The sequence below is a fragment of the Meleagris gallopavo genome, chromosome 1, assembly GCF_905368555.1.
Source record: "Meleagris gallopavo chromosome 1, MGAL_WU_HG_1.1, whole genome shotgun sequence".
In the NCBI taxonomy this organism is placed as follows: Eukaryota; Metazoa; Chordata; class Aves; order Galliformes; family Phasianidae; genus Meleagris; species Meleagris gallopavo.
In genome coordinates, this window is record NC_139404.1 from 76,277,839 (window position 1) to 76,300,832 (window position 22,994).

At 40.5% G+C, this 22,994-nt stretch overlaps 1 long non-coding RNA gene across 5 annotated transcripts; it reads left to right on the top strand.

Moving 5' to 3' along the window:
* Positions 1–4,325: 4,325 nt before the first annotated feature.
* Positions 4,326–22,994, top strand: LOC104912914 (uncharacterized). 5 transcript variants are annotated; one of them, XR_014886315.1, is made up of 5 exons: positions 4,326–5,018; positions 5,115–5,329; positions 5,890–5,967; positions 6,658–6,774; positions 6,878–7,631. It is a non-coding gene; the product is annotated as an uncharacterized LOC104912914 (long non-coding RNA). The 5 variants fall into 5 exon arrangements; XR_014886309.1 differs by having other exon boundaries at positions 4,328–5,018; positions 6,875–7,631; XR_014886312.1 differs by lacking the exon at positions 6,878–7,631 and adding an exon at positions 21,062–22,994 and having other exon boundaries at positions 4,329–5,018.

Genomic DNA, 22,994 nt, shown 5'->3' on the forward strand with positions numbered 1-22,994 from the left:
AACAGCTCCCTGTCTTTCTTGTAGTGGGGGCTCCAGACCTGGATGCAGTACTCCAGATGGGGCTCTCATCATACATCTGCTAAATCTAGATGAAGACTAAATGAATGGTCTTGATCACTTTAGGTTCCAACTCAAGTTGTAATGCTACTGAAATTGATCCCTTGAGATGGCGCTAGGATTACTCTCTTGCTATCTGAGACTTTGAGGAGATTTTTCAGATTGCTCTTTGAGTATCTTGCTGAAAGTGTTGCCACCTCTCAATTTGTCTTTGGTGGTGGAAGTTTTCCTCATACTGTGATAATTTTCATTTAAAATGCCTCTTGATTTCAAAAAGCAATAAAGCTAAGCAGAAGTTCTTTTCCTACTTATGAGTAATTTTTGTGCAATTGAATTCAGAATAAAAAATAACACAGAAGCTGACATTTACTTTTAAATAGAGAATTTGGGCCCGGACAAGCAGCATGGGAAACAGATGCAGTGGGAGGGTTTAGCTAGAGCTGACATGCTCTCTTCTGGCAGAGGTGAGCTCTCCCTGCCTTGGCTCCCCATCTTTTTCCAATCATGGTGCACCTGATAGCAGGACTCTCTGGAACATCATCCTACAGCCTGCACAGGAGCACCGCATAATGATGACTTTGAAGGATGTCCTGCTAGTTAAATATTGCTCCTTGAGGACATTATGTTTAATGACAGTCTAGAGCAGCCTGGATGCATCTGCTCTGTATCTGTAAGCAGTACTTCTTTTCAGGCCTTCTGCTGGACAAAGCTCTGGCTCACAGCTCCTGACTTTTCAGTCCTTTTCTGCAGATTGCCTGCCCTGTCAGTCTGCCCATATGCAGGGCATGCTTGAGCTCCTGGGCTCGTGGGTATTTGATTAAAATTACCACTAAATCTTTCCTTTGAGTCTTTTTTTCCCATGAGCTTTCTCATTTCTAGCATTAAGGAAGAGAATATTATCTCAGAGAGCCACAGCATCTGGGAGGCCGGGCAAGCTTCAGTCTTGGAGTTGTTCACGAGTCACTAGAGGAAGATGCTGAGCAACCAGATTTATCTTTAGATTCAGCACAGCTGTGGGCTGGGGGTTGGACTCGAGACTTCCAGAGGTGGGGAAACCACCTGAATCTTTCTGTGAAGATAAACATTTGCTCCTTTGCTTTCACCACTACTGTAGCTTATTATTTGTTGTTGTTTTTCTTCTTACACAATCAATGCCATTCATCAGGCTGTTGTTCCATTTCAAAATCCTGAGATGGGTGAGGCAAAACAAGCCTTTAAAGGAAATCTGTTGGTTTTACTGCTGTATTTGCAAGATCTGAATTGCTCTTAAACTCCCATTGTTTCCTCCCACAGTAGCTTACCTTGTCAGTGTGCTGACCAATTACTGTGTGTGATAATGTATTACGGGATAAAATGATAGTTCAGAAAATAAGCAAAAATGTTCATACTGGCAACTTTGCCTGAGCCGCTTTGCTCTACTCTACCAGCTTTGTGCTCCTGTGATTGCTGAAATGGCTACGTAGGAGGGCAGGAAGAAAGAATTTAAAGAAAACTGTTTAAATGCCACCTCTATCGCCTGGATATTGTCAGTGAATATAAGGGCTCCAAGTGTGTAATAACAAAAGTACAATTAAGGACAAGTCAGAGCGAAGCTTTTATTAATTATAATTGTAGGGAGGACACATTCAGATGCACATTCAGTGCCCTGGCGGAGCTGCCAAGTGACTACAGTGATGTGACTTCATGTTGTTCCAAGATGAAAGGTAAGGGGAAAAGTCTAATGTTAACAAAGCAGGTATGCATCCTTGGGTGGGGATTGGGGTGGGGAACATATTCTGGACAATAACTTAAATGAGAAACCATTGCTGAGAGAGAGGTGGCTTGCTAACTGCCACAGCTGATAATATGGAGCTGGCTCTTGGCAGAGCCTGTGGGAGTGCTATATCCCATATGGTCCTAGCTAAGAGGTGGGAACAACCAGAGGCTTGAAAACAGGAATGCTGTTTTCATTGGTGTAAACTTCTTAGCCAGACCTCTCATATCTTAAATGTGAATCATTTTATTACCGCGATATCTTACATGGAAACCCTTTGGAAAACTAACATGTATTAGATGCACTTACCAAGTAAGCAAAAATGTGAAGTTCAGCAAGCTTAAAATGTCTACAGCTCACTGATCACAAAATGTTTGATATGTTTTTATTACTGTGATCCAACTGACTTCTCATGAGTGAAGACAATCAAGAATCAAGAGACTGTTTTGTCAGACTAGTCACGGTTCAGCAGACTTTTGAGTCAGAGCAGGAGGAGCAGAACAAAATTGTTGATTTCTGATCCTTGAGGGTAGTATCAGCCCCTTCTCACTTTTGCTATATGGCATGTTTTGAGACTGCTGTGCCTACTATGACTGGATGAAGTGCTAACAACTCTCCACATCTGGAAGCCGGCATTGAAGAGAAATGTGTGCTTTCTAAAAGGAAACAAAATGGTTTATTGGGCAGCTACTATGAAATGAAGTTGATCAGGTTCAAGTGTTGAGATGAGAGTTGTAACATGTATGGATCTGACGTCTGGATTTACAAAAGCTTGATACATCCTTTGAGTAGTGGGAAGACAGCAGCAAGATAACTGTACCTAGAAAAGAAGTGGAAGTGCTGGGAGAGGCCACTGAGTGAGGTGAAAGGAAGCAGTTTACAAATGAATCTTAGGACTGGAATGTTTATGTTGTCAGAAATTAACTGGTTTATTTAAAAATATTTTTATTAATAATAGCACTAGTAGTACAGATAGAAGGTCATTAAATTAGCTTTCTATCAATCAGTAAATTGCACTTTCATTCAGAAGATAATTGAATGTTTCACTTTTTTTTTCTTTACTTGTAGTATTAAGAGTTGTGAAATTCAGTCCAAACAAGCATCACTGATTTCTAAAATAACTCTTAAATACAGTGTCAATTATACTACTGGTGATCAGTCTTTCAATTCATATTTGATTTATTATATAAGGTACTTCAATAAGATACTAAACTCAGGTGTTATTTGAGCATACATATAAACCAACATGCTTGACTAAATAAGAACAGATAGTTTTGATGTGCATATCTCATTTCACTTTTCCAAATTTTGACATAGCTCTGTTTTGTCCAGTAGCTGCAACATTTATCCTTTGCTAGAATTGTTTTGTTCTCTTATCCTTTTTTTTCCTCTCCATTTTGTCTTTTGTCAAAAATGCTTCTTACTAGTATACTTTTTCCTGTTTTCTTTTTCTGCAGGCTGTCATCCAACTTCTACAGCAAGAAATCCAAACTACAGAAGTACAGCCGAGAAGGCAAAAAACACCCTCTATGAGAATGCCAGCTTCCAGGGATCCTTCAAAGAATTCACCAGTGACATTGCCAATCTGAAAGATGCGCACTGGAATGACTGTTTCCTCAGTAAAAGTAATAAAACAGCTTTGGGTGGCTTATGAGCACCTCAGCTATGCAGGCCAGGTATTGGCATTTGAGGAGGGGCAACATAGATTTGTTGGTGAACAGTTAAATGGCAAGATCACTTTCCTGCAGATGATTTCCTGAAAGCCTGTGTGATCTGCAGATTAGTCTATGAACATGCTCAGTATTGAGGGAAGAGCAGTGTGATAACAGAAAAAAACAGTCTGGGTTGGAGACATGCCGATTTTTCACAAAGTCTAAAGAGGTGCATGGCCATTGTGTGAACACAAATATGTGATTTTTTGCTAGATTGCATGAGAATGCGAACACCTTCCAAATTACAACACAATTTCAATGACAAGCTTCCATCTGTACATCTACTTCTGCCACAGACATATTAAATAGCTGGTGTGCCAAGCAGTGACAACCACCGAAAGCAAGCAAGGAATCCCAACAAGCCTATCTTCACCACTTCCATGGACATCACTGGATACAAAAGACACCTTTCATATATCAAATAGGCAAATGGGATGAGGAAAGGAGGATGACACTGAAGAAGCTTTGTGTTTTGCAAGCCACAGATCTGCTTTGAGGACAACCAGAGTTGCTCTTTGGAACAAGGTCAGAGTTTCTTCAGGATTGTGACTGTGCTTCTATACTTTACCTCCAAAGGAGCACACTAAAGCTGCATATATTTCAATATAATTTGAATTATTAATTGCATTTGCATATGAAATATGCAAGGCCTTATTACAGATATAATGCTCACTGTTTCAGGAAGTGTTTTGACATGTACAGGATTTTCTGGAGAATTTGGAGTTGCAGTTCCAAATGACACTGCTAAATGGCACCTGCAGTCTGAGTCATACTGTAGAAGTTGTTGTGCAGCTCTACATTTTATATCTCATCCTTCTCAGTGCTGAGTTCCTGCTCTTGCGTAGCTGGACACAGAGCCTTGTCATGGTTTCATGATTTTTCATTATCGGTATTCCACATCATAACATCATGCAATGCACTGGGGTTTTGACTGCTGATGCTCAAGTTCCGGGTGCCTGTCCAGCGGAGAAGAGCAGCTACGTTTCCCCAGGGGGCTTTGCGGTCAGCGAGGAGATATAACTCCCGGCAAGGTCACCTGATGCTCTCTTCTCTGCCTGCGCTGCTTCGCTTGCGCTTCTCTGCCTGCGCTGCTTCGCTTGCGCTTCTCTGCCTGCGCTTCTCGCCTGCGCTTCTCTGCCTGCGCTTCTCATCTCAGCGTTGTGGTAAGGCCAATCCACCATCAATTTCACATTCTCTCTCCTTATAAAATTCTGTTGATACCATATTTAGTAAATTACTTTGTTTTACCTCAGATTGTTGCCACTGTTTTCAATTATTTCGGGGTCCCTTATTTTCTTTTTTTTTCCGGGGGCGCGGATCCGCGGATCCCTCCGCCCTTCTAGTCACGGAACCGGGCGAACCAGCCCGTAAACCGTTGACAAGCCTATAAGCATGCAGAGTGATCAACTGCTGGGCTTTGACCTGTTTGAAAACAAACACAGCAGGATCTTTTGATGTGTCAGCACATCAACACTCTGTCACCAAGGCTCACGTGGGTAAATGCAAAGATGACAATTCAAGCTTCATGTGGTATGGGACACTTCTTACTAATATGGGCTCAATTTCTGATTTTCTTGCTTTATTCATGACAGATCTTTTAACAGGATTTCAATACTCAATTCAGAGAACTCTGAGTATCATCCTTACTATAGGCCAAAATAATTAGAACAATATGAAGCCATCTGTGCCAAAAGGAAGAATTGGTGCCATGAGGCAGAGAGGAAGGATCTAACATTGGTGTGTTCAACTGTAGATTGTGCCAGTGAATCTGCTGTGTGTGGTGTTCTCAGCCTGCTCAGTACGGCAGGTCAGTCTGGCCGTATCGTCATTATTAGGCATCTTCCAGAAGGCCTAAGCACAGTGCTTTGTGCAGTATATAAGAAAGCTTCAAAACACCATGTTATATTTTTAATCCCATTATTAATGTAACTTTCCATTATTAATGTAACTTTCCATTATTAATATCTTTTGGGGTAACAAATCTAGTGCCCAAGGTCATCTTCTTCTGTCCAAACCAATATGCAAAATAAATGATTTTGGAGATGCTACTGAATTGCCATGATCATGCCTCAAAGTTCTCTTTCAGCACCTTGACAACTTATGAGCACAGCTGATAGTATTTAGGGTGTGTCTAATTTGATTTCTAGGAAATACATTTTACTCTGTGATTTTAAGCACAATGTATTCCTGTCAGTCTATGTCTAGTCCTTCCGGCCACCAGAGAGGGGCCTTTCTTTTTGCAGAGTTTAAGGAAAAGGTGTCTAGATGCTCCCTGGTTACAGTGCAGTGCAGCTTCTTTGCTGCTCATCCATTAGTGCTTTTGAAATCATATTCTCTGGTAACACATCCTCCTCATCCTTTTGGCAGGCTTAAAGAGAGACCTCAGAAAGATAGAACCCCTTCCTGGCATCTCGTGCTGTAATCATTGTGTATCCTCATAAAAAGGTACTGTATGTCTCTTTCGTTAGGGAAGGAGCATCAGTATCTCGGTCTCCCTATCAACATGGGGAGAGCAACAGTGCCTGGAGGTCTTAGTGCCTGTTAAACTTGGCATAGTGCAAATGCAGAGTAAAAAGTCTGCTCCCAAAATAGCATCAAGATAAAAATGTTTGCAAAGGGGTTTATTACTAATTCATAGCAAAGTACAAATAATTCTGAATAAGGAAATCTTGTAATGTGTTACACCAAAAAAAAAAAAAAAAAAAAAAAAAAAAAAAGTCTAGAGAAGGGTAAAACATGATGCATGTAACTAAAAGGTGCAGTTAGCCAAGAGGTGATACATAAACAGGCTGAATTTTTCTCTGCCTAGTTAGAAATGTCTGCAGAACAAGCTGAGGCATGTTGCAGTAATGACAAAATATAAAACTGGGCTTAAGTCCTGCCTGCGTAGGAATGGCTTGATGGTTAAGAACAGCTGCTGAGCTTATTTTGCAACAAGGCAGTATTCTGTTGCTGGTCGAGCAATAGTTCCTTTGGAGAACAGCAGCAACTAACTCTTGGTGGAGCAGATGCTCTGTGCTGTCCCAGATTGAGTCTGCACGTGGTGTACTGATGGGCCACAGCTCAGGCAGTGCAGCAGATACCTCTCTTTCCATCCACAGCTTTTAACATAAGAATTGCATTCTTATTTTATAGACTCTAGATCGTCATGGTCCTTTTCAGCTCCTGGTATGCGATGATTCTAGATCCAAATTTCATTCATAACATGCTACACAGAAGCCAAATAGAAAACAAACAAACAAACAAAACTGCGTAAGTATATTCTATCTCTCTTCAAAGTTCTATAACAATTACATTATACTACTGTTCCTACTTCTTGTTTTTCCATTTTTTTTCTCCCTATTTGCATCAGAAGTTGTTGCTAGGCTTCTCCCACAGCGCAGTATACTCAGATGACCCCACAGGATTAATTAGCACTTACAAGTGAACATGTACAGAGCCTAAGGCACTACAAACTTTAATATCCATCACAAGTTCCAAGTCAACCTGAGGAGAAGCTCCACAGAGCTGTGTATAATTTTGATTGTCCCATTGTTCACTCAGGAAGGATCTCACTGGAGGACTTTAGTTCTGGGTTCAAGAAGAGCATCTCTACTAACAGTTTGTTCATAGGCAACCCTATCATAGAATTGTTTGAGTTGGAAAAGACCTGCAAGATCACCAAGTCCAATAATCAAAAAAAGAGTGCCAAAGCAGGAAAATAATTTGTTCAGAGACTACATACAATTTAGAGTTAGGTGGCCAGAATGCTTTTTCACTTGCTTGCAGCACTCCCTATGGAGTACGTAGAGATGGGGACTGAATTCTGCTGGTCTGAGAGGGCAGAGGTTGAAATAATTACGAAAGCAATGATGACATAGTGATCTCCATACTGAGTGAAGCATGTAAGAAAATGTTGAAGAAATGCTAGGCTCCCTTTGCATCTTCATCAGCTAGCCATCAATTTGCAATCTTCTGATGCTTTTCTTCAGTCAGCAGCAACTTGCCCTCCTACCTGCTAACTCTTCAGTGAAATGTTACTCAAAAGTGGCAATCACTCTTGGGAGTAGAGCTCAATTTCTTCTCAATTATTTGTTCATGTGTAACAGTCAAATATTAATAAAGCTACTGTATGCAAACAGAAGTGTGTTAACTTTTCAGAGGAGGTAGAGGCATTTGGTATGAGTTGATGTACCTACTCTTTTATTTGATCTCTTTACATTTTCTTCCAATATTTGAGATAGATAGATGAGGCCTTTGTCTGTCAGATGCAAATGCACAAGTGTGAAACAAATTATGACCTTCTCCCACTGAAGTGTAAGCAGTCGTGTGTATGCCAGCAAGTGTGTGCTTTCTCCAAGGGAAGATGATCCTAGAGGATGTGCCATAAAATCAGTTCCAATCATACTCTCCTCAGTTAAGTTTCAGGAATAAGCTCACATTTAAAAGCATCAAATCAAAGATGTCATTTGGAACAACTGGCATATTCTATATTTGTCTCTGACCTATTGCATGTTAAGCTTTCCACAACTACACACAGCAACCCAAAGAGCTTCCACCTTGATCAGCAGCGCCACTAAATTACTTTGGTTTCTGTGTAACCCTCCCGATTCACTCAGCTGAACAAATCCTCAATCTTAGAAAGCTTCTATCATTACATTTTTAGTAGCCTGTTGTCCAGTCAGTCAATCAAGCTGCAACTTGTGGCCAGATGGAAAGTCTTTCACGAAAAGTATTAGGCTTCCATTGCATACAGAAGTCTGCTTTTCTAAAGCTATGATTCACACTCAAGGTTGTTAGTCATCCATTTCCAGTGGGCTATTCCATCCACTATTCCATCCACTATTCCAGTGCTGGGATACTTGTGCTGTAATGTCATTACCATTCCCATGCAAGCTACCTAGTGCTTTACAGTGACTTAAATTCAGGAAATGACAGTAACCTTCAAATGCATCTCATACAAGACTTCCGCTGTCTCAAATGGTCCAGACTTCTGAAGAGGGGAAGCAGCAGTATTGTTCATGCAAGGTACCACTTGACAACATTATAGCCCCAGTACCTCATCTTTATTGGAATTTACATTGTTAGGAGTCAGCGATAGGCCTATTCCCTATTGTCAACACGAACTCTGCAATATCTTCAGGGAGGGAGCAAGACCATTTCTGGTTTGCTCAAATGATTCTGTGATGAGGTACTCTGTGGTTTATTTTCCAAAAACTTGTTTAACAAAACAATACTTCGAGCTGGAGTATCTTGCACACATAGAGAACTGTTTAAATTAACTTTCCCAGCCTGTAAGAACTTTCTTCTGAGAAACGTACTTTGGCTTTAAAAAAAAAGACGAAACCACATGACTAATGCTGATAAAACCCTTCACAAACTTTCCTTTGTTCATTCTTGTATAGACTGGTGCATAACTCTGAGTTGTACTGACTAGTACCCAAACTGCACCTTCACTAAGTTTGCAGATGAGACCAAGTTACTGGGAAGTGTCAATCTAACTGAGGGTAGGAGGGCCCCCCTACAGAGGGACATGGACATGTTGGATCAGTGGGCTGAAGCCAATGGGATGAAGTTCAACAAGACAGTTCTGGGGCCTCAATACAGGAAGTACATTGAGCTGTTGGAGCAGGTCCAGAGGAGGGCCATGAAGATGATCAGAAGGCTGGTGCACCTCCCTTACAAAGACAGACTGAGAGATCTGGGACTCTTCAGCCTAGAGAAGAGAAGGATCCGGTGGGAACTTATAGCAGCTTTCCAGTACATGAAAGGAGCTTACAGGAAAGCTGGGGAGGGACATTTTAGAAGGGCATGTAGCGACAGGACAAGAGGAAATGGTTTTAAACTGGAAAAGGGTAGATTTAGACTTGAAATGAGGAAGAAATTCTTTACTGTGAGATGGTGAGATGCTGGAACAGATTGCCCAGTAAGTTTGTGGATGCCCCCTCCCTGGAAGCACTCAAGGCCAGGCTGGATGGGACTTCGCGCAACCTGGTCTAGTGGGACGTGTCCCTACCTATAGCAGGTAGTTTGGAACTGGATAATCTTAAAGGTTCCTTCCCACTGAAACCATTCTATGATTCTATGAAGACCAAAGGCTGGGAACTACATTTTGGTCACAACCCTATGCAGTGCTACAGGTTTGGGACAGAGTGGCTAGAAAGCTGCATGGAGAAAAATGATCTAAGGGTCCATGTTTGGCTGAACTTGAGCCAGGAGTGTGCCCAAGTGGCCAAGAAGGCCAATGGCATCAAAAATAGCGTAGCCAGCAGGAGCAGGGAGGTGATCATCTCTCTGTATTCAGCTCTGATGAGGCTGCACCTCGAGTACTACTCTTAGAAGAAGCTTTCAGAAAAAAACATTTGTTCAACAAAACAAAACAAAGATGCATAATATGCAAAATAATGCATAACATTTCAGCATAATAATACAAAAAGAATCTATATACTGACATTATTCTAAAATTTAAAGTGCTAGGGGACAGTAACGGAATAGCAGACCTTTGGGGACTGTATTCTTCCCATGACTTGGTCATTAAACAGTGTGTGTGTGAATACCTCATAATGCCTGCAGGTGGAATCTTGGCATTAAAACCACCTCAGTGGCAGAGGAACGCTGCTTTTGGTAAATTCTATATTTAGGTGGCCAATTATTAGCATCCTGCACTATTACAAAATAAGATAAGCAAGTGTATTTATTTGTCATCTGGTTTACTGGCAGACAAGATCTGACCTTGAGCCTAGTTTTTATAGTTAGTTGTTACCTAAACCAGCCTGAACTTGTTTAGTGGGTTGGTTCTACTTGTGAAATATTCATTCTTTTTAACACATCTCTGAGTTTAGGTTATCTGCAGGTGCTTTGCAGGCTCTACAGGCTAGACATGTTCAAGATTTCCCTCCCAAGATAGTGACTGAGACCATCTTATTACTTACCCAAGGGAGCCCTGCTGGATAGTGAGCGTATAAAATTTGGGAAGATGGCTTCAGTGGTGTTGCTGAATGTGCTCCTGCACGGCAGTGCTACGTGGTGGACAGGTCTCAATATTTATGATCCAACACTGTCTAAATTCCTAATATTTCCCATTCTGTATTATTCCTCAGCAATCTTGATAGAAATAAAGATCACAGAATCAGAGAATCTTAAAATGGTTTGAGTTGGAAGGTACCTTAAAGATGATCCAGTTTCAATTCCCTTGTCATGATCAGAGATACCTCCTACTAAACCAGCTTGCTCAAAGCCCCATCCAACCTGGCCTTAAAAGCTTTTCACTTTAAGAGAAAAGCAGGTCCAAGACTGCCTTTGGAACTGGAATGGTTCCAGAGGAAGACCATGATCAAAGGGCTAGAGTACCTCTACCATGTAGACAGGATGAGGCAGCTTGACTTGTTCAGCCTGGGAAAAGAAGGCTCAGGGGAAATCTCATTGCTGCCTTCCCGTGCTTAAAGGGAGCTAATAAGCAGGAGGGAAATCAACTTTTCAGACAGGTAGATAGTGATAGGACAAGGGGGACTGGTTTTAAAATAAAAGGTGGGAGATTTAGGTTAGATATCGGGGGAAATTTTTCACTGAGAGGATGATGAGGTGCTGGAACAGGTTGTCCAGAGAAGTTGTGGGTGCCCATCCCTGGGGATGTTCAAGGCCAGGTTGAATGGAACCATGGGCAGCCTGATCTAGTACCTGATTTAGTGGTTAGCAGCCCTGCCTGCAGCAGAGAGGTTGTAAATAGATGAACTTTGAGGTCCCTTGCATTCTATTCCATTCCATTTCATTCCACCTCGACAGCCTCTTTGGATAAATCTGTTCTAGTGCCTCACTGTATTCTGAATAAAGAATTTGTTTCTTATCTCTAATCTAATTCTACCCTCTTTCATTTTAAAACTGTTATCGTTTGTCTAATCATTTCACACTATAGCAAAGAATCTCTCCCTATCTTTCTTGTAGTATCCCTTTAGGTTCTGGAAGATTTCCCTGGAGCCTTCTCTTTCGGCTGAGCAACTCCAGCTCTCAGCCTATCTTCACAGGAGAGGTTCTCCAGCCTTCTGATCCTCTTTGTGCTGTGTTTTCCCTTTTCCAGTCACTGAGGACTTTGCCTGAATGCTGTGACTTTTCAAATGCTACTGATAGTGTCTTAGCAAGTTTATATGCCAGTTCCCTCAGGATGCATGCATCTCATCAGGTCTCAAGGACGTTTACGCGTTCAGTTTTTTCAGATACTCTTGAATTTGATCTTCCACAGTCAGTGGATATTAACTCCTCCCGTCCCTGCCTTGACATTCTGTTACTCGGGAAGTTTGCTAAGAGCAACTGACTGTGAAGACAGGCAAAAAGTTGAGTACCTGAACCTTCTCCAAGTCAGTTGTAGCCAGGTTCCCTGCCTTGCTTCTCAAGGATAGTGCAGTTTCTTTTATCTTCCTTTGCTGCCTGATGTATCTGTAGACACTCTTCCTGTTATTCTTCACCTTCCTGATCTGATCCCTACACTTCTGGTCCATATCCCTATAATCTTCCCAGGATGTTATGTCTCTGCCTCCAATGTCTATGCACTATGTATTCTTGTTCTAGTTTGATTAAGAGGTTCTGATTCAGCCATGATGGTCTCCTGCCTCCTTTGCCTGATTTCTTGCATGTTGTAACTGAAAACTCTTGTGCCCGAAGAAAAAAGTCTTTAAATATCTCCCAGCTCTTTTCTGCTTCTTTATCTCTGAGGGCAATATCCCAGGGCATCCAATCTACCTGTTTCTTAAACAGATGAAAGTTTGGCTGTCATCCATCCTTTGTTCCTCTCTCTTATTCAAGTCACAGCATTACTAAGCACAACCAAGCTGGTCTGCCCCATCCTGATCTGGATTTACTTATTCTGATGTTGACTTGAGTGGGACTAATGACACTGTTAATTTTGACTTAGACTTAATCTGTCCCTGCAGTTTATCTCCCCTCAGTGTCTGCAAGCTCATCAAAACAAACAAACAAACAAAACAACAAAAAAAACAATCAAACAGAAAAAAAACCAACACATCTCAAAACATGTCTAAATCCAATTCTGTAAGTAACTATGTGACTAATTCAATTCAGTAATTCATTAGATGCTCCTTCTGGTGCTTGCTCTCAGAGCAGAATAGGAGACACCTGAGTCTTTTGAAAAACCATAACTAGACAGACGTTGGTAAAATTACTCTGGGCTGAATCCTGAGCACTCATGCTAGAGAAGAAACTGCAACAGATTTTATAGGATGCTGTCTTCTGCAAAGAAGAGTTCCAATATTATTCAAACTATGCAATCAACTAAGGACACTCATCACACTTGATCAAACTGCTCTTTGTGTTCATTAAAGGATGTTTACCTCAAACATTTTCTGGAGAAGCAACACTGAAAATAGCTTTCATAAAAGAGAGTGTTTAATTCCTGAGACACAAGCCCAAAAATCACAGATTACAGAGATGATGTACAGACTGAGTTTTTACAGAATACACCTAAAGGACTGTCAGTTCTTGACAGGCAGTGTGAAGCAAGGACAGGATTCAGGATGGCGCAGCCCATCAGAGAGCTATCTCTAGAGTGCCCTCAAAGAGTGGAGTTACTGAGTATTTCACATCTTCTGTCACTGTATTGTGTTGGTTGGCCAAAGTCATGTCATGACAGCCTGAGGTCAGTGGTCTCCTCATCCCCATAAATATCACAGGCTCACACAAACAGAGATAAAGGGTGAAAAAAGAATGTATGTGCTGAATAAACTGAAAGATGATATTGTGCTAGATGCCAGTTGGGGCATGAACTGAACAGCAGCTCATCATGAGTATCAGATTCAGTGAGTTTGAAAGGACTGAGCACGGGGTCTAAGGAGTCACTTACTCTGTCTGTGAATTTGGACTCACCCTCGGATGGACTGTAGAGGACCTACCCTTCAGCAGGGACATTCCAGTTTCTGGAATGCCAGGGAAGATAAGGTTCAACCTGGCGCAGCTGCAGCATGGTGAGAACATTCCAGGGAAAACCAATACCAGAGAAATGGCTCAAGCACATGAGCGAGGCTGATAACTAATGCATCCAAGTTGTTTGGAGAAAGGCCCTAAAGAATTCATCAGCTATAACTACCTATCTAGCTGGAGTAGAGTACTAAATTTTTTTTTTTTTTTTTTTTTTTTTTTTTTTTTTTTACTTTTAGTTTCTTTTTTTCCTTCCTCTTTTTATTTGATTTACATTTCCCATGAGTGATTGCTTCACTGGTCCCAGAATCTGACAGAAATCCAAGACATCCCAGAAGAAATACTTTGTTTTTATTCCTATGTATCAGTATCAATCCGAATCCTGTGATGATGTGATCTTTCAAAAAAGATCATTAGGTGCTTGCAAACACTTTTTTTCTTCTTTTCTTCTTTTCTTTTTTCTTTTTTCTGTCAAGAGCAAAGTTTAGTGTTTGGAAGAAAAAATATCTTTATGCAGGAGGTATTTTTTACTCATGTATAGAAAAACAGAGGAAGGTGAAGAGATGAAGAGAAATAAGACCAATGATTTAGAGTATTCTGGGAAAAAAACAGTTTCTGCTTTCATGCTCCATGGACAGAAATTGAAACTGTTGATACAGGAAAAAATATAAAAAGAAATCCTGTTTTCATATTTCCTTCAGAATTAATAGGGAAAGTGCTTAGAGATCATGTTTAGCTCAATATTATTATTGTTGCTTGTCAACAGTATGAAGCATAATTTCTAAAAAAAAAGTATTTAATTCATAAACAGACTATAAAGCACCACGCAAATGATTTGATACTTCCTGCAAATTTATAATGTCTACAAAGATGTATGTTTTTTTTCCACACTTCTGCTTTAAAAACATGAATTTTAGTCTGTATTTACACCACAGTAATAGGTCTTAATTTACACCCTATTTTTGGTTTCTACATTGGTACTTTCTGTTTGTAAGACAATACTAGTGCTTTTTATTACCACCTACAAGGGATGCTCCAAAAGTAATGTCTCCTATTTTATTATGTTGGCTGATGATGTCAAAGATGGATAGCGGTGGTATGGTAGTGGAGGTTGAAGCTTCCCACCAATATTCTGTTACATTTTGTTGCTGTGTGACAGATGGCAGCAGAGGGGTAGTCTGACAAAATGGTGTCTGACATGGAAGTATGTATGAAGCAAAGGTGTGTCATGAATTCCCCCTTGCAGAAAAGATTGCACACATTGACATTTACTGGTGCTTGCCGAACAGTGGGTCACCTCTGCTAATGTAGATTTTTACAAATGTGTCATGCAGGCTCTTGTTCACTGCTGGAATAAAAGCATAGCTAATGGTGACTATGTTGAAAAACAGCATTTTGTAGAGAGAACTTGCTCTCTCAAGTAATGTTATTGTTCTCTTTGTATCTCTTGTAGTTTTCATGGAAATAAATGGGAGGCTTTACTTCCAGAACAACTAATACACAATAGTACTATTTACTTCTATTACTACACACGTGTTATTATTAAGGCCATTCTGCTTTCCTGAGCTGTACCACAGGCCTTGCTGATGGCTGGTGTCCTGCTTCAGATTCTGCTTCTGCCCTAAGGTCTGCAGCAAGCCCTACTGCTTGCACTGCCTTGTCCAAAGGCCATGTAGATGTGCTACTTAGCGACATGGTTTAGTGCTAGACTAGACAGTACTAGGAAAATGGCTGGACCTGATGATCTTAGAGGTCTTTTTCAACCTAAAATGATTCTGTGATTCTATAGCTATCAATCCTGGCACCAGGAGCTTGCCAGTGTCAGGAGAGTTTTAGAGAAAGAATATAAATAATCCTTTTTTTACTGACATTTCTTGTTAGAGAGTTAAAATGTAAAACAAACATTTCTGGAATATCCTTACTTACATAGTTGACATTTATCCTCATTCATTGCAGACTACTGTGGCCAGTATCAGATAATGGTGGTAACTATAGCCTAAATGCCATTTCCCCAATAACAATAGAAATAGCACTCACCACCTCTTTTCATTTTGTGTGTGTGTGTGTTGACTGTGCTTCTGGACCACCAAAAAGGTGAAAGGAAGCTTGACTCTTGATTAATATTTGTACTACTAGAGCAAAACTCTGCAGTAATTGAGCAGATTTTACAGATCTGTCTATTGTACTTTTATTGTGTTAAGAAGATGTCAAAGATTGTTCTTAAGCAAAAAATGATGTGATCTGAACTTCAATATATCACTGGATAAAGCTATCAGCTGATGATGAGTGAACATGACAAGAATGTAAAGAACTGATGATAAAACAGGTCCCATTCAACAGCAGCAACTGGAAGGAAAGCATATTGAGATATCCTTTGTGTGAGAAGCTGGAGCTGTAAGGAAAACTAGGAATTCATTTGTTATTTATCAATTGTCCATGGATTTCCATGTCATCGTTCTTGAAAACTTGAATATTCACACTAGGGACACTGACATATTCAACTGCACAGGCTGGACCAGAGCAACAACAGCCTTCAACAACACCTACATATAGCACTGTGTAAGAACCCTTCTTTGTTTGCTGGCTCCAAACTTGCTTCCTGAGGTATTTCTTGTGATAAGACTCTAACTGATTTATTGCAAGTGATGGGAGCTACCGTGAGACAATCGACATCACTCTGTGGACATTTGAAAGCACCTTCCTACAGAGCTGCTTGCCTCCAGAAGAGAGTGCTCAGGAGTGTTTACTGGTGAAAGATCTGGCCTGTGACTAAATAGCTCCAGCTTGCTATGGGAAAAGTGGGGAATGATACCATCGTGTCCTGTGGAAAACAGATGCAGGTGGGCACCCCTGCTCCCTTTTATCTGATGGCAAGGCCATCAAGACGATGGAAATTTGTGTTGAGATCCCAGAGCCAGAAGCTGCCACTACAAGGAGAGCTGACTCACCATTTTGGATATGAGCTGTCACTCCAAAGAGAACTGACTTTGGACTTAAAAGTAAGTTTATACTACCACTGAAAAGTCATCAGTCTCAACAGAACAACGACGCCCGATGACCCATCACTACTGAAGATCAATGACTGAACTACGAACCACGCTGGGTCCATGCTGGTGACTATCTCCCTCTTGCATCCTACAAAGACTCCTTGCTTCTTCTTTCCTATTTTTTCTATCGCCCTCCTCCCCTTCCCCATTACCCTAATTCATAATAGTGTCCATCCTCCCCTTCCCCATCTCCCTGATTAAGATTTGTAACAAACTGGTTGGACGAACATTTGAACCGTTGTTTCTTAATCTCACGCCGGGTATACAGGTATTAAAGAATCTCCTCTCCCTCCTATAAACTGGAGCAAGACACACCACCAGGTCCCACATAAAACATGTATAGGCACGCAAGTCCTCCATCTAAATGCAATGCTAATCACAGCACTGCAAAGTTGTGACATTTTACTTATTTTCTATAATGGTGAGTGTTACTTACCAGTTCAATTTTAACTCTGAATTTGGCTTCAGGTTTTATTGGAGAAGAAAAACTTGTGTTTGCATTTTTAAGTAGTGATTTTTTAGGCCATTCCTGGAATAAAGTGAATCACAAAGAATTGCAGCTTAACAGAGATTACTATTTCTGGGTAGAGATGTGAGATTCAGCACCATCAAACCTCACAAACTCAGTTGGCTACAGGGAAATACTCCTACTCCTGGATTATTATCTGAATTCTCAGCCTTTGGGTTTTCTTCCTAAAAAAGATATTGACTCATTTATCTTCCTGAATATCAGCACAGCATTCTGAATGTTCACCTTCTGCACAGTTTTCAAAATTCCTGTTTTTTTGTTTTTTTTTTCCCCCCACAAGATTTCCCCTTTAAAGAAATATACCATGAGAGAAGTAACTATGCTTCTTGGTTTGCTCTCAATTTTCCCACTCTAGCTATGATGCAGTCCTGATATTGTGAGACATTTGCAGATCTCTATTCCCTGCAACTTCACTGTTTGTTTTCATGGTGACATTTTTTGCTCTCCATAGCATACATAGCTAACTGAAAAGTAAAGCCATAATTTTCACCTTGTGTTCTACCCACCATGCAGCATTTCAGTTATGCCATAGACCACAATTTCTGTCACAAAATTGTTTTCTTATGTTTAAGAGGAGCAACGCTTCTTGAAATAAAAAATATAAAAAGATGTTCACCAATAAAAAAACAGTGCTTCTGGGAACTAAGCTTCCAAAATCATACAGAGCAAGTATGGCTGGTAATGAGAAAAAGATTGTTGCTGCATTCTGGCTAAAAGTTAAAGCCTTAATTTGGGGCATCAATTTCATTTGTTTGTTAGATGTAATTATAAACATTATTAATTAAAGTGAAGTTGACTTTCTATTTTTAGTATGTAGCAGAAGTGCTGAGAGGCGCATATCAGGGCTCAAGTCTTTGTGACCTCTCTAACTTAAGGGACATTTAATCTATTCTGAAATTCAAGCACCTAAAGGCTTCTCTATTCATCAAAACACAGAATTAATAAACACAGTTTTTAATAGACTCCAGTGCAGACTTTACACAGTTTCATCTCAGGTATTGCCAGCTGGAGTTTAAGTTTCCTGTATTTTCTGTCTCTTAAAGCCATCTGTACAGCCATACTCAAGCACATTAGGCTTGTGCCCATGGCTTTATCTGTTACAGTGCGATCAGTAGGATCACCTTTACCAGTTAACTACTCGTAAGAGCTGTAGTGCAATTATTTTCTTTTGTGCAGATCTTCTGAGATAAAACAGACTCAATTAGTGCAGTTCTGATGATACAGAAAGAAAGACAACCAGCTTTTCCAGAAGGGGGAGTGTGAATGATTGTCAATCAATCTTGTGAGTATGTAGATGAGACCTACAGAGTAAAAACAGATTTGCAGTCCTTATGGGAAAAATTCCAGGTAGTTGGCCGGGTAACCCAATATAAATAATTGGCTGATTTCTTGGGAATTTGGGACACGCTGACAGGCTGATTGCCTGTGATGCTATTTTCAAATTCCTTTATCAAAACAAAAAGCACGGCTGCATATTCTTTGCTGTTCAGAGCCCTGTGTTTAGCCAGTGTATTAAAATGCACACAGCTATTTGCCAACATGGTGGTCAGCACTGCATAGCACTGCCCCACACGCCCTGCTTTCAGTTGACACAGCATTAATAGTGCACTGACTGCTTGCTGTTGCTGAGCGATGGGTGTGAGAGAAGGGCTGAGCCGCATTGCCTGCCGTGCTGGGATGATTGCAGCCCACGCGTGCGGGTTGGACATGCCTGGATTACACTTTTATTCTAAAGACTATGAGGTTACAAGGAAAAAAAAAGGCAAAAGAAGAATTATAAACAAAGCTTCACTTTGTGTGTCTTCTGAGAGCATACAAGATACTTTTCACACACAGACTCAGCTATAGCACCGCCATCCATCTGTACAGGAAGCAGAATGAAAGTAAGAACAGAAGTGGATATGCTGATGGCTGAAGTCAGTCTCACAACCCAGCTAGCTACAGTCAGCTTAGCTCAAGCTGTTGTTAACATCTACATGTTTCTGCCAGCCAAGCTCTTGCTCCGTTACCATGAAGAAGACTGTAGAATTTATGCATGAGAACATCACTTCAGTATTAGTTCCAATGCATGTGGAAATGGCTAAGGGACACAGCAGTTCAAAGGAAGCTGTTGCATTACATGGTGCATTCTGTAAAGAAGGTTTAAACTCCACTGTCTGTGTTCCTTCAGCACTTTCAACTTTTGACTTCATGCAATAAAAGAGAAAAGAAAGTTGCTTGCCCTTTATGCTATTCTAAAAAGCTGATTTTCAATGTGATCATGATGTATTTCTCTTGCTTTTCCTCCTTTTAGTCCTACTATCCTCTTCCCTCTTCCTTCCCTCTTCTTCTGCAAGTACCAAATAGCAGAGGTTTATGTCAATTACATGAAATTAACAGTAAGAGACAATGGCTGTTATGGCTAGAAGTCTAGTGGAAGGTGTTACTGTCCATGGTAAAGGGGACTGGAACTAGATGATCTTCAAGGCCCCTCCTTACCCAAGCCATTCCATGTTTCTACGATTCTAAATCACATCTTGGGATGTTTTAGTTGGGCATCAGGAAAAGCTTTTTCATTGAAAGACAGTGCAGTATTTGAACTGGTATCTAGAGGAATGAATGATGTCCAGCTTTGGAGGCTTTCAAGACTCCGTTAGGCAAGACTAAGGTGATGTGATGTGACACTGGTGATATTTCAGCTCTTCAGTTTCTGTGATTCTGTGAAGAGTTTCTATAGAGCTGGAGAGTGTTTCGGTATAACATTCACCTGATTCAGTTTCATTCTATTTCCCATTTATCAGGCTGAAAGAACATCTGAGTAATTTGCTTAGTTTGTTGCTCAAGCTGTCGTAAGATCTTCAGGCTATGTTTCCTAATTAGGGAAAAGTAGACTTTGCTAATAAGAAATGCTACTAATACTGAGTATGTAGAAAATTCTTTTCAGTGTTTGAATATGAAGAGTCATAAATATTCTTCTCAGCTAGCTTGTGCTCCTAAGAGCAGTTTATTTCTAAATACAAGACTGTGAATGAAATAGATCCGTGAAAACATGGTCTCAGAAACATTAGGGACACCAGTAACAGTAGGCTTTATGTCTCCCATCCAAGGCCTAGTTCTGCTCTACTGGTCAGCAAGTATGTAAATATGAGCAAGGTCTCTTGCAAAATGTGCATTTGCACACTGTTTCCCTGCCCAGGAAGATGTTCGGGACTTTGACAGCCTAAGGTGTTTACTAGCACTATAATATAAGGTCCCACATGAGGTTCCAGAGAGCCTAACCACGCATAAGTCAGCTGTTACTGCCAGAGTTTCACAGAGTCTCTTGAAGGTGACAAGGGCTTGATCTTGTTTGTCATGTTTACAATGAAGGTTCAGTGTCATCTCACTTGCCAATTATTTGTGTTGGTGGAATCCCAATAGTAAATGGAATGGAGTGAGTTGTGAAGCTGCCTGATCTAGGTTGCCTGCTCAGTGCAAGACTAATGCTGCCCTTGTCTTCCTCTGCACAACGCATGGTTTTGTCACGCTACGTTGGGTCTCCTTTCAGATGAGGTCTTTGGTCACCCATGGAATGAAGTGAAAAAGTTAAATACTTGACACATCTCTGTAAGGATGTAAGGATCCCAGCAGGCTGAGATTTGTATCTCATAACTCACACAGGTGCTCAATATAGAAAAACTAATGAAAGTCTGTTTCTCTTGCATATACTTGTCCCAAATCTGTTTCCTGTAAACCTTTGTTGATCCACAACTACATATTGTTCTGCAGTAGTGTTGCATTTCTTGAATTTGTATTAAGGACTGTTTGCTGAACTCTCACTGAGACATTTTAGCTTTTGCACTTAACTATAATGTCACCAACACAGGAAAGTAAAAATAGAAGTAGATAAAGTATATATTGTGTGAAATGACAAACAGAAACGATGCTAAGGAATGCTGAATTTAAGAGCCGGGTGGCTTTTTGATTGAGCATTTGCTCCCTTGCTATCCAGTCCAATAAGCAGCTAGCTGTGCATGGTTTTTGAAACATAAGTTTTGTTCACTATTAGTAACTGATTGCTCTTATCTTTCACTCTCTCCAGCCAGTTTACTTGAACTACAGCTTGCAATAACCTGATCCTACAGTGCTGGAATGAATTCTGAATTCTGCCTTCTCTGACCACAGATACATTGACTACTGACCACAGTTATCTGGATGAGCTCAAGATCAACTGGAATTTTTGCATTCAGTTTAATATGCTGGCAGCCAAGGTTCATTTTCGGTGATAAGACGCTTTGGAATAACATTTGTCTCATATTTATATTCCTTGTTACCTTGAAAATTATCCTTGGGTGTTTTAGAGATATAGATGTAAACATTAAGCTAGATGGCCAGATATGAGACTGAAGGAGGAGGAGAAAATGGCAGTAGCCTGGGTACATCGAGGATGGAGTGTGTGCAGAATCAGATTGGGATAGTGTCATCTGTGGAAAACTTTATGAAAGAATGAGTTTTTCTGCCATCCCTCCCAGGAGTTGCAGTTGCTTCAGACCAAATTAAGTAAAATAAATGATGTCCCCAGATGGAGTGTCTCAGCCACTGTCACCCTAAGGAAAAGCACAGGTGGAACAATGCATCATTTACCATTGCATTGGGAACAAGAACAGGCAACAAATACATGATTCTCAGAAGTCAACATCAGTGAATTTCAGTAAGGTCCCAGAGTACTGTGATCCATGTCCCAAGAGCAGCTGAGCACTGCTGAGCTTCTTCAAAGACTGGGTGATGTAGTTACTTCTTTCCCTTCCAGATGAGCCCCTCAGGCTACAGGATATAATCTGGCTCTCAAAACAGCTACAACAACATTTTAATTAAATCTGCAGAGACACCCACAAAGTTGTCCAAATTAATCTGAAACTAACTTCCAATAATGGTAAGAGATGTACTTGCAAGATATATTCTCTGAAAGGTCAGAACCTTGTTTTGAACAACTGGGAAAGAGTTGAGGTGAAGGTGACTGCAACCCACGTTAACTTAGTTTGGTGTGATGCATGTGCTCACCAATGACTGGGGAGTGTTTTTGCACTTCCTAATGTCCCACTGGTCCAGCTCCCTCTTTTTCATCCCCTACCCAATATTTCTTAGGTCCTTTTGAGTGTACTAGCATTTCTTTTTTTCTTCTGGTCTGGTTTAGGTTACTGATATGCATCTATTTCATACTTGTTCTCTTGCCTTACAGCAATATGAGGCCGTGTCATTCTGTGTCACTGACTCCTGTCACTTTAGTCTCATGCAATCATCTTGTTGAGAACTTTACTGACTTTTTAGGTGTGGTAGAGTGGTTACAGTGTGAGACCTTATGTGGGTACCTGTCACACGGTTAGAGGAAAAGTTGAATAGGACATCTAACAGGCAGGTCAAGTTTTTCAGAATTAATGAAGGGTAATGGCTTCCCCTGAAGAGTTGAGAAAGGCTGATGGCATTTGTATAGATGCCTTCACAAAGACAACTAGATGACCGGGAAAATTGAAATCCTAGAATAATCATGAAGGTAGTTCTCAATCAGATAAAAAGCCTTTAGATCTGTCTTCAGGATGTCACCCTTCTTTAGTTCCTTCACTTTCTTTTTCATCTTAACCACAAGAGTTTAACTTAATATTTTCCAGGGCCTGTAGGTTAATTATCAGTTTGTCTGCTATTGTCAAACATTTTCACTTGCTGTTTTCAGTTTAAGTATTTTCATCCTCTCTTTCTTTACTTTCCTTTTTACATTTACATTTTCTTTTTACAGCAGTTTTCTTTTTGTGACTTCATGTTTTTCCAACTACAAAAAGCTTGCATGTTGGAGATAGTATTAAATGATATATTCAACCAGTTTCTTAGCAAAGATGTAGGACGGTGCTGTGGCTGGGCTGAAATATGAATAAATACAATGAAGTGAAGGAGATGCCCCACCCTAAACAAACCAAGGGGAGAAGTCAGCTACCAGGCTGCCTAGCTTCACCTCCTCCCCTACACCCCTTCTTTTTTTTTTT